This window comes from Marmota flaviventris, chromosome 17 (assembly GCF_047511675.1).
Source record: "Marmota flaviventris isolate mMarFla1 chromosome 17, mMarFla1.hap1, whole genome shotgun sequence".
In the NCBI taxonomy this organism is placed as follows: Eukaryota; Metazoa; Chordata; class Mammalia; order Rodentia; family Sciuridae; genus Marmota; species Marmota flaviventris.
Window position 1 is genome coordinate 43,890,333 of NC_092514.1, and position 13,216 is coordinate 43,903,548.

A 13,216-nucleotide genomic window follows, 5' to 3' on the forward strand; every position below is an offset into this window, starting at 1 on the left:
AAGGACCCACTGATCCTCCTGGACGTGGACTCAGAACACCCCAGCCAGGATGTATCTGGCTCCACTGGATTCAGGGCAGTCCCTAGCTCATCTTTGATGAGGGAGAAACGCCAAACCCTGGTGCTCCTCTTCTTATGGAATCTTTCCATATCGGTGAGGGTTCCTACCTCTATCTCAGATGCTTTCCTCCAGAAATGAGTGAGAGAGATTTTTCAGGATTTTCTCAACTCAGATTCCTATTCAGAACTGTTTGTAGAAAAACAACCTTTCTCGTGAGTATTTACAGGGGCTACGTGAGTGATTAGGATAGCTTCAGTTCCTCCAAGTGAACAGACCTAAAGAATGCCTGGGGTTTTTCTTTGGGGGTAATGACATTTCTCTTCTTTTCATTCCCATTGGGGAAATTATGACCTTCATCAATGATGTTCTTTTCAAAATCATAGATTGTCTGACTAGATCCTGGGCAGTTTTTCATTGCTGTTAAAGGAACAGCAAACTGTCTTGATTTTAAAATGAAAGAATGTCTATCCATGAACAAGAAAAGAGTAAATAAAATTTGTGCACAGAATAGGTAACTAATTAATCTTTCTAATTGCTCTTAAGCAACGTATGTAAAGACTATTCAGGAAGAAGTGAACAGAAGCTAAATTGAAGTTCTCCAACATCAGGTGAAGCTGCTTAATCTGCAGCATCTCAAAGAAACATTTTTGAAAATTAGAGAACAGCATCATCTTTATAATGAAAAATATCTTTGTAGCCCAGTCCACCTTCCATTATCCAGGTAAGGCTTTGTCAAGTGTTATAGTTTGTATGTAAGGTTTCCCACAAAACCTCCTGTCTTGATTCAGGAATGTTCGGGGTAAAGTGATTGGATTGTGAGAGACTGAGAGAGCAACCTGAAGACCAAAGAAGGAGGGCTGCCCAAACCCTTGGGAGAGCACATGGCACAGCCTTGTATCTTAGATGAGCCATCAGGGATGGAGTTCCAGGAACTCAGCTGGATTTTGGTCTTTCTTTGGCCCCTTATTTCTCTGTGCCTATTTCTCCCCTTTGGAGTCACAGTGTTTACTCTGTGCCATTGTATATTAGAGATTGTGACTTGCTTTTGATTTTACAGGGCCTCACAACCAAGAGTTTTCAGATGAGACTTTGGACTTGGACTTTGGGGTAATTCTTACAATGTTAAGAAAGGGAAACTCTTGGAAAAAAATTAAATGAATTTTGCACTGTGAGATGGACATGAGCATTGGGGGTCAGGTACAGAATGTTATGGTTTGGATGTGATGTATCCCACAAAAGTTTTTGTGCCAGTGCAGTAATACTCAGAAGTAAAGTGATTGATCAGGGAGAGCTGTGGCCTAACCAGTCCCTCCTCATGTGAATTACACTGGGAGGTGACTGTCGGTGGCTGAAGGAAGTTGGTTACTGGGTACCTGACTTGGAAGGGTGCATCTTCCCCACATTCCCTTGCCCTCTCCTCTGTCTCTCTCTCTGCTTCCTGAATCTGTCATAAGCTGAACAGCTTCACTCTTCTGAGACATTCTCCCATGATATGCTACCTCATCTTGGGCCCAGAGTAATGGGGTCAGATGTCTATGGACTGAGACCTCCAAAACCCTGAGCCCCAAATAAACTTCTCCTCTTTTAAGTTGCTCTTGTTGGGTAATTTTATCACAGTGACACAAAAGTTGAATAAAACACCAAGTTTTTAACATCTGTATGGCATTTTAATAAAAACAATCTATATTGATTATCTGGTAGACATTTGAAAATCCCAAGGGCATGCTGCTCCCTCAGACAGTCAATCTCCTTCAGACTACATAGAGGGCTTCACCTGGTCCCTTGTGGCTTCAAAGATTGTAAGCCAGTAGGATGCAGGTACGACAGTTTCAATCTTGAATCATAAAGGAGATTATTTTGGCATCAAGACTCACACAGATAACACCAGGGGGGAAATAATCCAATCAATAAATGGGCAAAGGAACTAAACACTTCACAGAAAAAGAAATACAACTGGTCAACAAACATAAGAAAAAAATATTCAACATCTCTAGCAATTAGATAAGTGTGAATCAAAACTACACTGAGATTTCATCTCACTCCAGTCATAATGGCAATTATCAAGAACACAAGTAACAATAGATGTTGGCAAGGATCTGGAGAGAAAGGTATGATGCAACCACTATGGAAAGCAGTATGGAGATTCCTCAGAAAACTCGGAATAGAACCACTATTTAACCTTGTTATCCCACTCCTCCTCAGTCTCCTCAGTCTATACCCAAGGGACTTAAAAACATACTACAGTGACTAAGCCACATCCATGTTTATAGCAGCTCAATTCACAATAGCCAAGCTATGGAAACAACTGAGGTGTCCTTCAACAGATGAATAGAAAAAGAAAATGTAGGACATATACACAGTGGAATATTACTCAGCCTTAAAGAAGGATGAAATAATGGCATTTGCTGTTAAATGGAAGGAACTGGAAAATATTATGTGAAATAAGCCAATAAGTGAAATAAGCCAATCCCAAAAAACCAATGTCCGAATGCTCTCTCTGATTTGTGGATGCTGAATCACAACAAGGGAGGGTGGGGAGGAAAAGAATAAAGTTCATTGGATTAGATAAATGGAAATGAAGGAAAGGGAATGGGGGAATAGGAAAGACAGTAAAATTAATTGGCCATAACTTACCTAACCTGGTATTTGAATACATGGCTAGGGTAACTCTATATTATGTACAACCACACGAGTGGGAACCTAAATAGAATAAGGTACATTCTATGTATATATATTCTGCCAAAATATATTATATTGCTATACATAACTAAAAGTAATTGAAAAAAAAAGATTCAAGAAGAATATCTTCCTCATGATGGTGAGTTTCTTAGGGAAACCACCAAGTTTTGCCAGTTCTGCTTTAAAGTTTGGGCAGTTTGGGAAGAATAGCCTTTAAACTTATATCTAGTTCCCTGAGAAAGAGGGGAATCATCTTCTAAATTCTCAACTACCCTGTGGAAAGTGTCCAGGACTAGTGGATTTTCCTGGGAAATCAGAAGCACATCAAAGGTGACTTCCTCATTCTTTGGCAGGTGCAGATCCAAAGACCAGCTATTAGAGAAGACCAGCGGAGAGTGCTCATCCAAGTCCATGTCATTCTGTTCATTGTTCAAGTGCTTCCTCTTGAAGAAGAGTTCCCGGCAGAGGCTTTCTGGAATAGATCTCATCTTTTTCTGTAAGCACTAGATATGGAAATAATGATAACAAAATATAAAGAAGAAAACCCTGGGAACGTGCCATGGAAACTGTGTCTACTGTAGCACCAACCCTCCCACCCGAAACAGCTTCGAAGCCTGTACAAAATAGAGCCAACTGTGGCATCCAGAACTGGAGGGCCCGTGGGACAAGCAGGACGACAAGGCCAACACATGTGATAGGAGCACAGGAAGCCGCTGCACTCTCCAGCCTGCTTCTCCCTCAGATATTTTCTGGGCCGTAGCATGGGTCACTAGAGCCCCGATAGTTGTCAACAGGCCACTGACATGAGGAGAAAGGAAGGGGTCCAAATCCTAGAGGGGCTAGAATCTGAGAAGAAAACCTCAGAAAGGATGAAACTGCAGAGGAGGAGCCTAAGTCAACTTACAAATTCCCCTCAACTCACTGACTGATCCAGGATGAGAGGCTGGGAACCCAGAGAAAGCAGAAACCGGGAGCCTGAGGAACTGGACTAAAATTTCACCAACCTCCTGAGCTGAGCAGACACAGGCAAGAATTAAAGTCCCAGCAAAGAGGAGGCCCTGGGTGAACACCCTGACTTCAGCTTAGACTGCAGAACAGCCTCAGCTAGTAGTAAGAGCAAAATCTTAGCTAGAAAAGCATAAAACTAAACTTCAATTAGAGCAAGACAATCACTGATGCCCATCTTCCTGCCAGAAGAAAGGACAACCCTATATGAAAGGATAGAACATCTTTCTTTTTTTTTTTTAAAGAGAGAGGTGAGAGACAGAGAGAATTTTTTTAATATTTATTTTTTAGTTTTTTGGCGGACACAATATCTTTGTTTGTATGTGGTGCTGAGGATCGAACCTGGGCCGCACGCATGCCAGGCGAGCGCGTTACCGCTTGAGCCACATCCCCAGCCCTAGAACATCTTTCAAAGTTTCCCTAATTCATAATCCTTGATATAATAGGAAATTAGGAAACATGATAAAGTTGGACAATTTGAGAAAAAAAAAAACCCCAAAACAAACAATAAAGCAACCACGAGAAAAGGAAAAGACTGCTGAGTGCCAACTGTAATTAAAATATACCCCCAAATGAAGAAGAAATGAAAAGACAAAAATTTCCTGATTCTCTTACAGACTCATAAATTTGAAATCAATAGATAAAAGTCATGTCAACATCCTATCACTCTAAAAGGCAGTATCTGATATTAAGGGCCTTGTTACTACATGTGATAGCAGACCAACAGCAGAAACCAAGATTAACTGTCATGATACAAGGTAGCAAACACTTCCAACCCACACAAAGAAAAAGAATGGAAAATCAGAACACAGGAGCCATGTCAGAGGTACTCCAAAGGTCTAACACAGCGTAAGTCACAAGAGGAGAGAAAAAGACAAAAGCATGATCTGAAGAGATAAACAGCAATGATTTTCTAGAAATTGACGAAGGACACCAGTCACAAACACAAGAAGCTCAGCAAGAAATATTTTAAAAAGAACAAATACCACTGGGCACAACGGCCCACGCCTGTAATCCCAGTGATTCCAGAGGCTGAGGCAGGAGGATCGCCAGTTCAAAGCCAGCCTCAGCAAAGGCAAGTTGCTTAGCAACTCAGTGAGACCCTGACTCTAAATAAAATACAAAATAGGGCTGGGGATGTGGCTCAGTGGCCAAGTGACCCTGAGTGTTCAGGAATGGGGCGGGAGGAGGGGCCAGGGCGGGGAAGGAGAGCCTGGTCCCCTCCCTGCAGCGCATGGAGATGTGGGACTTCAGCCTCAAGTAGCTTCACCAGTAGGTCGGTCGAGTTGCACAAGCTGCGCCTCCTGCTTGAGGTCAATGGGAAAGTCTTCGCTGTGACCAAATGCTGCAAGTTGTAGGGCCCCGCGGGTGCATATGGAATATTTGCTGGTAGGGATGCCTCCAGAAGACTGGCAACATTTTGGCTAGATAAGGATGCACTTAGAGATGAATATGATGATCTCTCAGACTTGAATGCAGCGCAAATGGAGAGTGTTCGAGAATGGGAAATGCAGTTTAAAGAAGAATATGAATATGTAGGCCCATGTCCCATTTCTCTCATTTTGAATACACCACGACCTTCTATCCAGGGATCCCTGGGCCTATTGGGTTGTCTGGGACCCTGTGGCTGGCTGTGGATCCCAGGAGAACACCCCACAGGACTATTTCTTTCACAGGATCAAGCCAGGTTGCACTTCCAGGACGGTGTCAATAGACTCTTCGTCATTGACTCTAGTTATTTACATGGACAAGGGAGCCCAAACACGTTTGCTAGGTAGAATTCACCACTGAAGCCTTCTGATTCAAGGGTTTTCTTTTGGGGGATTGTTAGCTTGTTTTCATTATTAATTCATTCTCCCTACTAGGTATTGATCTGTTTAGATTTTCTATTTCTTCCTGATTCAGTGTACGTAGGTTGTGTTTCTAAGATTTTCTCCATTCCATCTCTATTTTCTAATTTGATGACATACTCTTGCTCATAGTTCTCACTGATAATCTTTTATTTCTGAGAAAATCACTAGTAAATTTGTTTCTTTCCTTTCTGATTTTAGTACTTTCATCTTCTTTTTCCTTCTTATCAATCTAACTGAAGATTTGCTGAATTTTGTAAAAAAAAATCTTTCATTTATTGTTTTCTACTTTCTACTCCATTATTTCACTTATTTCTGCTCTAATATTTATAATTTCCCATCTTCTGGTGACTTGTGATTAGTTCTTTCTTTTTTTCTTCCCTGTGTCTCTGAGGTCTAATGTCAGGCTGTTGACTTGAGATCTTTCTTCACTTTCAGCGTAGGTGTTTACCACTATTCAAAGCCTCCCTGTAGAACTACTCTTACTAGATCTCTAAATTTTGGTATATTGTGTTTTGTTTTCATTTATCTCAAGATATTTACTAATTTATCTTGTGATTTCTCATTTCTCATTTCAGGAGTGTGCTATTTAATTTCTGTATATTTGTGATTTTTTCCAGCTTTTTGCTTCTATTGGTTGCTCTCCCCCGCCCCAAGAAGGTAGTGGAGATGGGAATAGGAAAGCAATAAAAGGAATTAGACTAATTTTCCTATGTTCATATATGCATATGCCACCAGTGAACTCCACCTCATGTACAACCACAAGAACAGGATCCTAATTAGAGAAAGTTATACTCATGTCTGTATAATATGTCAAAATATACTCTACTGTCATGTATATCTAAAGGACAAATGTTTTAAAAGTTATTATATTTTAAAAATTCTTGCCTTTAATTTCACAGATCTTTTCCCCTTTCCAATTTCTACTCAAATTGGCTCCTGAACCCTTCTTATAAACGTTTCAACTCAATTATTGCATTTTTTAGCTCTATTTCTTCTTTGGGTTTCTTTTCATAATTTCAAATATTTGTTGACATGGTCATTTTACTTATATGTTTTTTCCTGAATTCCTTTAGTTCTTAATATACATTTCCTTTAGCTCTCTGGACAAATTTAAGACAGTTGTGGGATTCTGTTTGTATCTTTTTTCAACAGATGACTAAAATTTATGTGTATATAATGTAGGAAAGGTTGTTTTAAAATATGTGTATGTTGTGGGATGATTCAATTAAGGTAATTAACATATTGTTTATTTTACTGATGTGCCTTTTTGTGGTGAGAACACTTAAAACCTACTCTCTGAGTAATTTTTCAAGAACACAATATACTGCTATGACATGGAGTCACTGTTGTACGCGAAAACATGGGGGAAAAGACAATAATCATCCTATTGAACTATGGAGAATGCTCAGCATGGCAGGAATATACATCTTTCTCTGCTTTTTTGTATAAAGATGTCACATTAAAACATTACTGTTTGAAATTTCAACTGAAACGATTGTGCTTACCTAGCTTCTTGGTTATTCATCTATACCAGGAGTCAAGACTTCTCCTGTAGCCTCAGTTTTTCTGGGACCTGTCAGAGTTTTAAGTACCTGTTGGCCCTTTTTATGTCTTCATTTGAGAAATGTCTATTATGTTCATTTTATAACGAGGTTATTTGATGGCTCGCAATGTGTTGAGTTCTTTATATATTTTGGATAGTAGGCCCTTATCAGGAGTGTGGCTGCCAAGTACATCCTCCCACCCGGTAGGTTATCTCAATCTTTTGATTGTTTCCTTTCCTGTAGATAAACATTTCGATTTGATGTAGTCCCATTCATCTAGCTTAGGTTTTGTTATCTGCACTTTGGGGAACATATTAAAAAAAATCATTGCCCCAACTAATGTCATAGAGCTTTTCTCCTTTGTTTTCATGTGCTAGTTTTCAGTTTCTGGTCTTGCACAAGTTTTTCATCTATTTTGAGTTGATTTGTGTCTCTGGTGCAAGAAAAAGGGTCTTATTTTACTCTTCTCCACGTGGATATAAAGACACTTGTTTTTTACAGCCTTTTTTTTTTTTTTTAAATATGTCCAGGGGTCTTACCTTTTTCAGGGAGAGGTTCTGCCAAATTACTTTCTTCATAAGCATGAGCTATGTTCCCCTGGTTTCCATGCCTGCAGAGCTTCTGCTGAAAATCGGGCATTTAAAACAAAACTACCATGTCTCCCAATCTTTGCAGACCAGCTCTATGCCAGGGCAGCTCTTTACAGATGAGCTGATCCTATTCTGATCCCAGGGACCAGCTTGAGGTCAAAGTTTAAGTCTTCTCAGGTATATTGTAAGCATTCACTCTGCCTATTCTGCATGGAGTTTTCTCAATTCCTCCTAATAAATAGCTGCTTTTGAATGTCTTGATTACCCCCCAAATCTTCACCACCCTCTGCTCCTCTCATGGGCCTTGGATTGCTCATCTGCAGCTGTAATCTCTTGCCCCAGGCATCCACCGGTATGTGGTCTCCCTACAACCTTCACATGCAGTGGCAGGCACACTTCCCCATGAAATGAGATCCAAGTTAGGTGGTCCAGAGACCTATCCTTCAGCCAGTGCCCAGGCAGGTTAGAACCCTGCCAATCAGGTTTGCTCTGGCCCTGCACTTCAAGGGAAGGGACTGCAAACAGTGCTGCTGCCCCCTGCAGCCTGAGACTTTGCCATGCCAGGGAGAGGAAGGGCAGGGGCAAGAAAAAACATCAGGATCTTCTCTGCAGGTTTGAATGTGGCTGCTTCTTGATGGGGCATCTGCGTGGTTGCTGTAAACCTCTGACTTTTACTTCAGTCAGTTTCTGTTGCTTTGGATGTTTCCACAAGGAGGAAGCTTCCTAGTCTCCACTTTGCTGACATGAGCCCTCTCATTGTTCTTTTCTTTCATTCTTTTTTCTGTTTTCTTTTGTTTTTATTTTTCCATTTTGTTTTTTCGAGATGAGGCCTCACTATGTTGCCCTGACGGGCCTTGCCTTTCTTGCAACAAGCAACCATTTGGTCTCAGCCTCTCTAGGAGCTGGGACTACAGGTTTGTAACATCCTGCTGGCTCTATCCTCATTTTTAAATAATAAATTCAGTTTGTTAATAATTTGTTTTTATGATATTCCTTGCTTTTTCATGTTCTTCTTCCACATCATTGCTAGATTTTGTTCACATCAACTTTTATGGTGACTTTATAAAATCAGTTGGGGATCGATCCTAGTTTTCTATCCTCTAACATCATACCCAACATGGTAGCTTTCAGTGGCAGAGTTTACCAAGGTCTGTCACACTTGCAGAAACTAAAATAGAAAGTTTTGAATCTTCCTATCTTATATAATCACTTTTGGAAAATAATGATTACCTGTGTTTATAAAATCTTACAAACTGCTGCATATTTTATAGGTAGTATAAACATACTGTTATGTAATTATTCCTGTATACCTGAGAATTGAAGTTGCTTTCCAATGTTTATTTTAATAATTCTAAGACCTCGGCACTGTTAGATTGAGACTTGGGTATTCAAATGACCTCATCGAATTTTCATGGAGCCCAAGAGTCCCCTGGCTAAGTACTTCAATTCTATGTACAGATGTGGTTCACACATAAAGAAACAACCGCTTGGACACAGGTTGGAAGGCCACAGCAGACCGAAAGAAATGAAACCAGAGTACAGAAAATAAGAACTGAAACCCTGGCTCAAAAAAAAAAAAAAAATCATATAAGGGAAGAAACAGTCTGGACATGTAGAAATCAAGGCTCAAGCTAAAACAAGAGGTTTTACCTGATCTTGTACATTCGGAATTAAATTAAGTATACAAAGTGTATATACACACACTGTGAGTGGTTGATGGAGTTTGAATTACTGGAGCAGCTGATGAAATACTAACAATTGGAGATGTATTATCAAATGATTTCCTAAAGGATTGCATCAGACTTTCATTAGCAAGCTTCTCTTGGGCAGAAGGATTACAGGGCTCCACCCTGGGCCTGTGCAGGCTGCTGGTTCTGAGTCTATAACAAAGTAGCCGCCTGCCCTCTGAGGGGCCTGGAAAATCAGAGCTGTGTCCTAAGACATCCTGAGACCTGGGCATTCATTCAGATGGGTCCCCTAGGCCTGGGCCCCTCCAAGAAAGCATTGGAACAGAACTCTGACAGCTCCCAAAACAGTGAGGCTACAGGAGAAGTCTTGACTCCTGGTAGAGGAACAATGAAGAAGCCAAGTAAGCAAAACTGTTTCAGTTTAAATTGATAAGAAATACTGTTTTAATGGGACATCATTATCCAAAAAAGCAGAGAAACATGTCTATTCCTGCCATGCTGAGCTTTCTTCACAGTATTAGGGCACAATTGGGGTCCTTTACCTCATTTCTTTGTATTTCTTACACAACAGGGGCAGCTGAAATATGAGTCACCTTCCTGTCGACCAGACAGAAAAGATCCTCCATCTCTATTTCAAGAAGGGCAAGAGAGTCAGTTTCACTTCTGCTCAGTGACGCATTTGAATTTCTCCATCTTAGGTTCATGCCCTTCCAGGAGGAATATGGTCCCTCATTTCATACTGTAGTCTCTGGAAGTAGACTGCTGTCACCTTTCCTCCCAGCCCCCATTCCAACACCCTCTGCATCTGGCCCTGCTACTAGGGACACTTCTGGTTCATCCACAATAAGCAAAAGGAGCAGCAGTCAATCACACCTGCCTCCCCACCCCCAACATGCCTAAGGAGCCTTCTCATACCACTGGGGAACTCGAAACTAGTGGCAGCTGTAGAAGAGGCTCCTTTAGGGGAACTTGTGGGCTGGGCTGGGTCCTTGGCCATCTCAGTCCAACACTCATGACTAGGTACAATTTTCACCATCCAAAATCAGTCTTCAGGCATATATCTGGGACACAATCCTTTAAAAAAAAAAATAAGCTGGAGACTGGACTCCACCAAGTCCCTAGTACCTTAAACTCAATGGCCTCCATGAACCCTTGGGTCTGGGTTCACAAGTTAGTTGTTTCCTCTAAATTCCTTTATTCCCTTGACGGTGGGAGAATTCTGTGAGGTGTGAAGTCTGGTAGAACTGCACAAGAGTGGCACCCAACTGACAGGAGAGACTAAGGAACATTCCTGGCCCCTCCTTGCTTACCAGTGCCACGTTCGATGGCATCTGGGAGGACAATGTGGTCATCTTTCTCCTCTTCTAGTTTATGAACTTTGGGCAGGGAACTACTGTGCTTGCTTTTTCTTTCTGGACCTAGACTGCAGTTCTTCAGTGACACCCCCACATTTCCTCAACTCCACTCAAGTTCAGATCTCCGGGAGGATGGGGCACCCGAGGTGCCCTGGAGACCACACGAGCCTGACCTGCACACTCGGCTAGTGCCTCTCTAACCCCGTCTCCTAAACCACAGACCCCAAGCTCCTGTCTCAAAGCTGTTTAAGGTCTCCCCTGTCCAAGCAGGGACCAAAGTCCTTCTGGCACACCATACCCCGTGGTCCAGAGTTCAAGGTGACAGTCCTCAATGGCCTGTTAAGGTTTGGGAGAAGGTGATATGAACACTCCAGCAAAGGAGCCAAGTTTCCCAGAAAAGATAGACACCATTCAGTCTGGAGACTGGGGTTGGGGTGAGGGTCTTCCAGAGAGAGGTGGAGTTGTGCTGCTGGTGCTCCACCTCGCCCCAGAGCCAGATGCCTAGACCTAGGGGTGGGAGTAGAGTAGAAAACTAAGGCTGGAAAATGTGGCTAAAGAGCAGGCCTCACTTTCCAGTGCATTGCCCCCTGAAACAAGACCCCTTGCAAACACCAGTGCACCCAGTGCATGCACTGGCCCTTGCATAGCAGGTGAATGCAGGTGCCAGAAAAACCCAGCCAGAAAAGAGAGCACCCTGCCTCAGAAACTTTCTTCCCCAGGCAAAGTGCAGAGGGAAACCTACCGAGCCCGTCTATGTGCTCTCCACAGGGTAGTTGCCCGTAGATCCTTCCAGCTCTTCTGCTTTCTGTTTCCTGCACCCTGGTACCTTGCACTCTCAGAGCGACTCTCACACAGAATTTTCTAGATCCCGCCTTCTATCGGGCTCATGATGCTCAAGGAAGTGAGGGCACTATGCTCAATTGCACAATTGTCATTTGATTTGTCAAATTCGAAGAAGTATCTCCCTGTAGCGGGGTAACTCAGTATTTCCAAACTTTACTCCCATTCGCAGGTCACTTGCTGTCACATTGCTGAAAATCCCAGGTGCCTCCAGCAACAGGGAGGACAGCTGTCAATGCCTAAACCAAGGGGCAAGGAGGGGCTCCTCCACAGAAGGCAGAGTCCAATGCCTAGAGCTTGTAGAACAAGGAGCATCATGGGGACATCCTTTCACTGAGAGTCTACTATGGCTCCTGTGGTGCGACACAGCCTACCTGCCTCTTGTTTCCCCTGGCTCTGGTCCACATTATGGGGGTACGTTTCTCTAGCTTAGCACTTCTCAAAACGTTACCAGAAATCACAAGTCACCGGAAACCACAGCTTTCAAATGCTCAGAAAGACAAATGGCAGTGGAGAGTGTACAAGTCTGAGCTGCTCTCACTGGGGAGCTCCTCCCCAGAGCCCACTGGGACTCAGCTGCAGACTGTTGGAGATAGTCTCTGCTGCACATCTACCCAGGAGGCAAAGCAGACCACCTGTTCACACCCACAACACAGATACTGAGAGCGCAGAGCTGGGCCTCATCTCAGTTCTTGTACTCAGTGAATGGTTACACAACACAATGGTTAACATAATAGTTACTTTTTATTCCATGTTTTTAGATTGGACAGAGGTTTCACAAGATTTTATTAAGAAAAGAGAAAGAGTAACTTTTGTACATCAACAAGCTTGATTGCAGACATAACTTTTTTTTTTTTTTAGTTGTAGATGGGCACAATACCTTATTTTATTTTTATGTGGTGTAAGAATCAAACCCAGTGCCTCACACATGCTAGGTAAGTGTTCTAACACTGAGCCACAACCCCAGCCCTGCAGACCTAACTTTTACAAGAAAGAGAAACATGACCTTTACAATAAAGAGGAGCTAAACCACAATGAGCTCTCTAGAAATCCTGTTGACTTTTTAAAAATATCTTGTTTACTAGGAGAAAGGCTTATATATTACAATTAAGGTGGGGATCTTTTGGACACTACATCATTTGGAGTATTTGTGGTACATCGTTACCCCCTCTGATGCTCATTAATTAACCCTTTAAATCAAAAACCATCATTATCTTCTAGGCTTAACATTTTATATAATGCCGTAATCTTAATTTCTCTCTCTGTTACTCCCTCCCCAACCCAATAGCTGCTTCTGTAGTTGACCCAATGTTTCATTGTAAAAGGGAGACAAACATGAAAGCAATAAACAATAGCATAATCCATACTATGTCAATTAAACTTTTGAATCCACCAAGAATTAAGGCTTGGTTCCCAAGCCTTAATGCCCTTTCAGGTTTGAACTAGTCTAGTACATGTGCTAGTTTTTTTTTTTTTTTTTTTTTTCAATTTAATTAATAAGTTTAAATTTTATATAAGTATACATATTTTTATGACCATTAAAGTGTCCAGACTTCCTTTTAAGCCTTAGTCCTTTATGAATTTTTTTCAATTAGTTATATA

At 41.8% G+C, this 13,216-nt stretch overlaps 1 long non-coding RNA gene across 1 annotated transcript; it reads right to left on the reverse strand.

Moving 5' to 3' along the window:
• Positions 1–1,705: 1,705 nt before the first annotated feature.
• Positions 1,706–12,111, reverse strand: LOC114082381 (uncharacterized). The gene is made up of 2 exons (XR_011704896.1): positions 11,517–12,111; positions 1,706–7,762 (listed from the first exon to the last, which is right to left on the reverse strand). It is a non-coding gene; the product is annotated as an uncharacterized lncRNA (long non-coding RNA).
• Between the last annotated feature and the right edge of the window lie 1,105 nt (positions 12,112–13,216).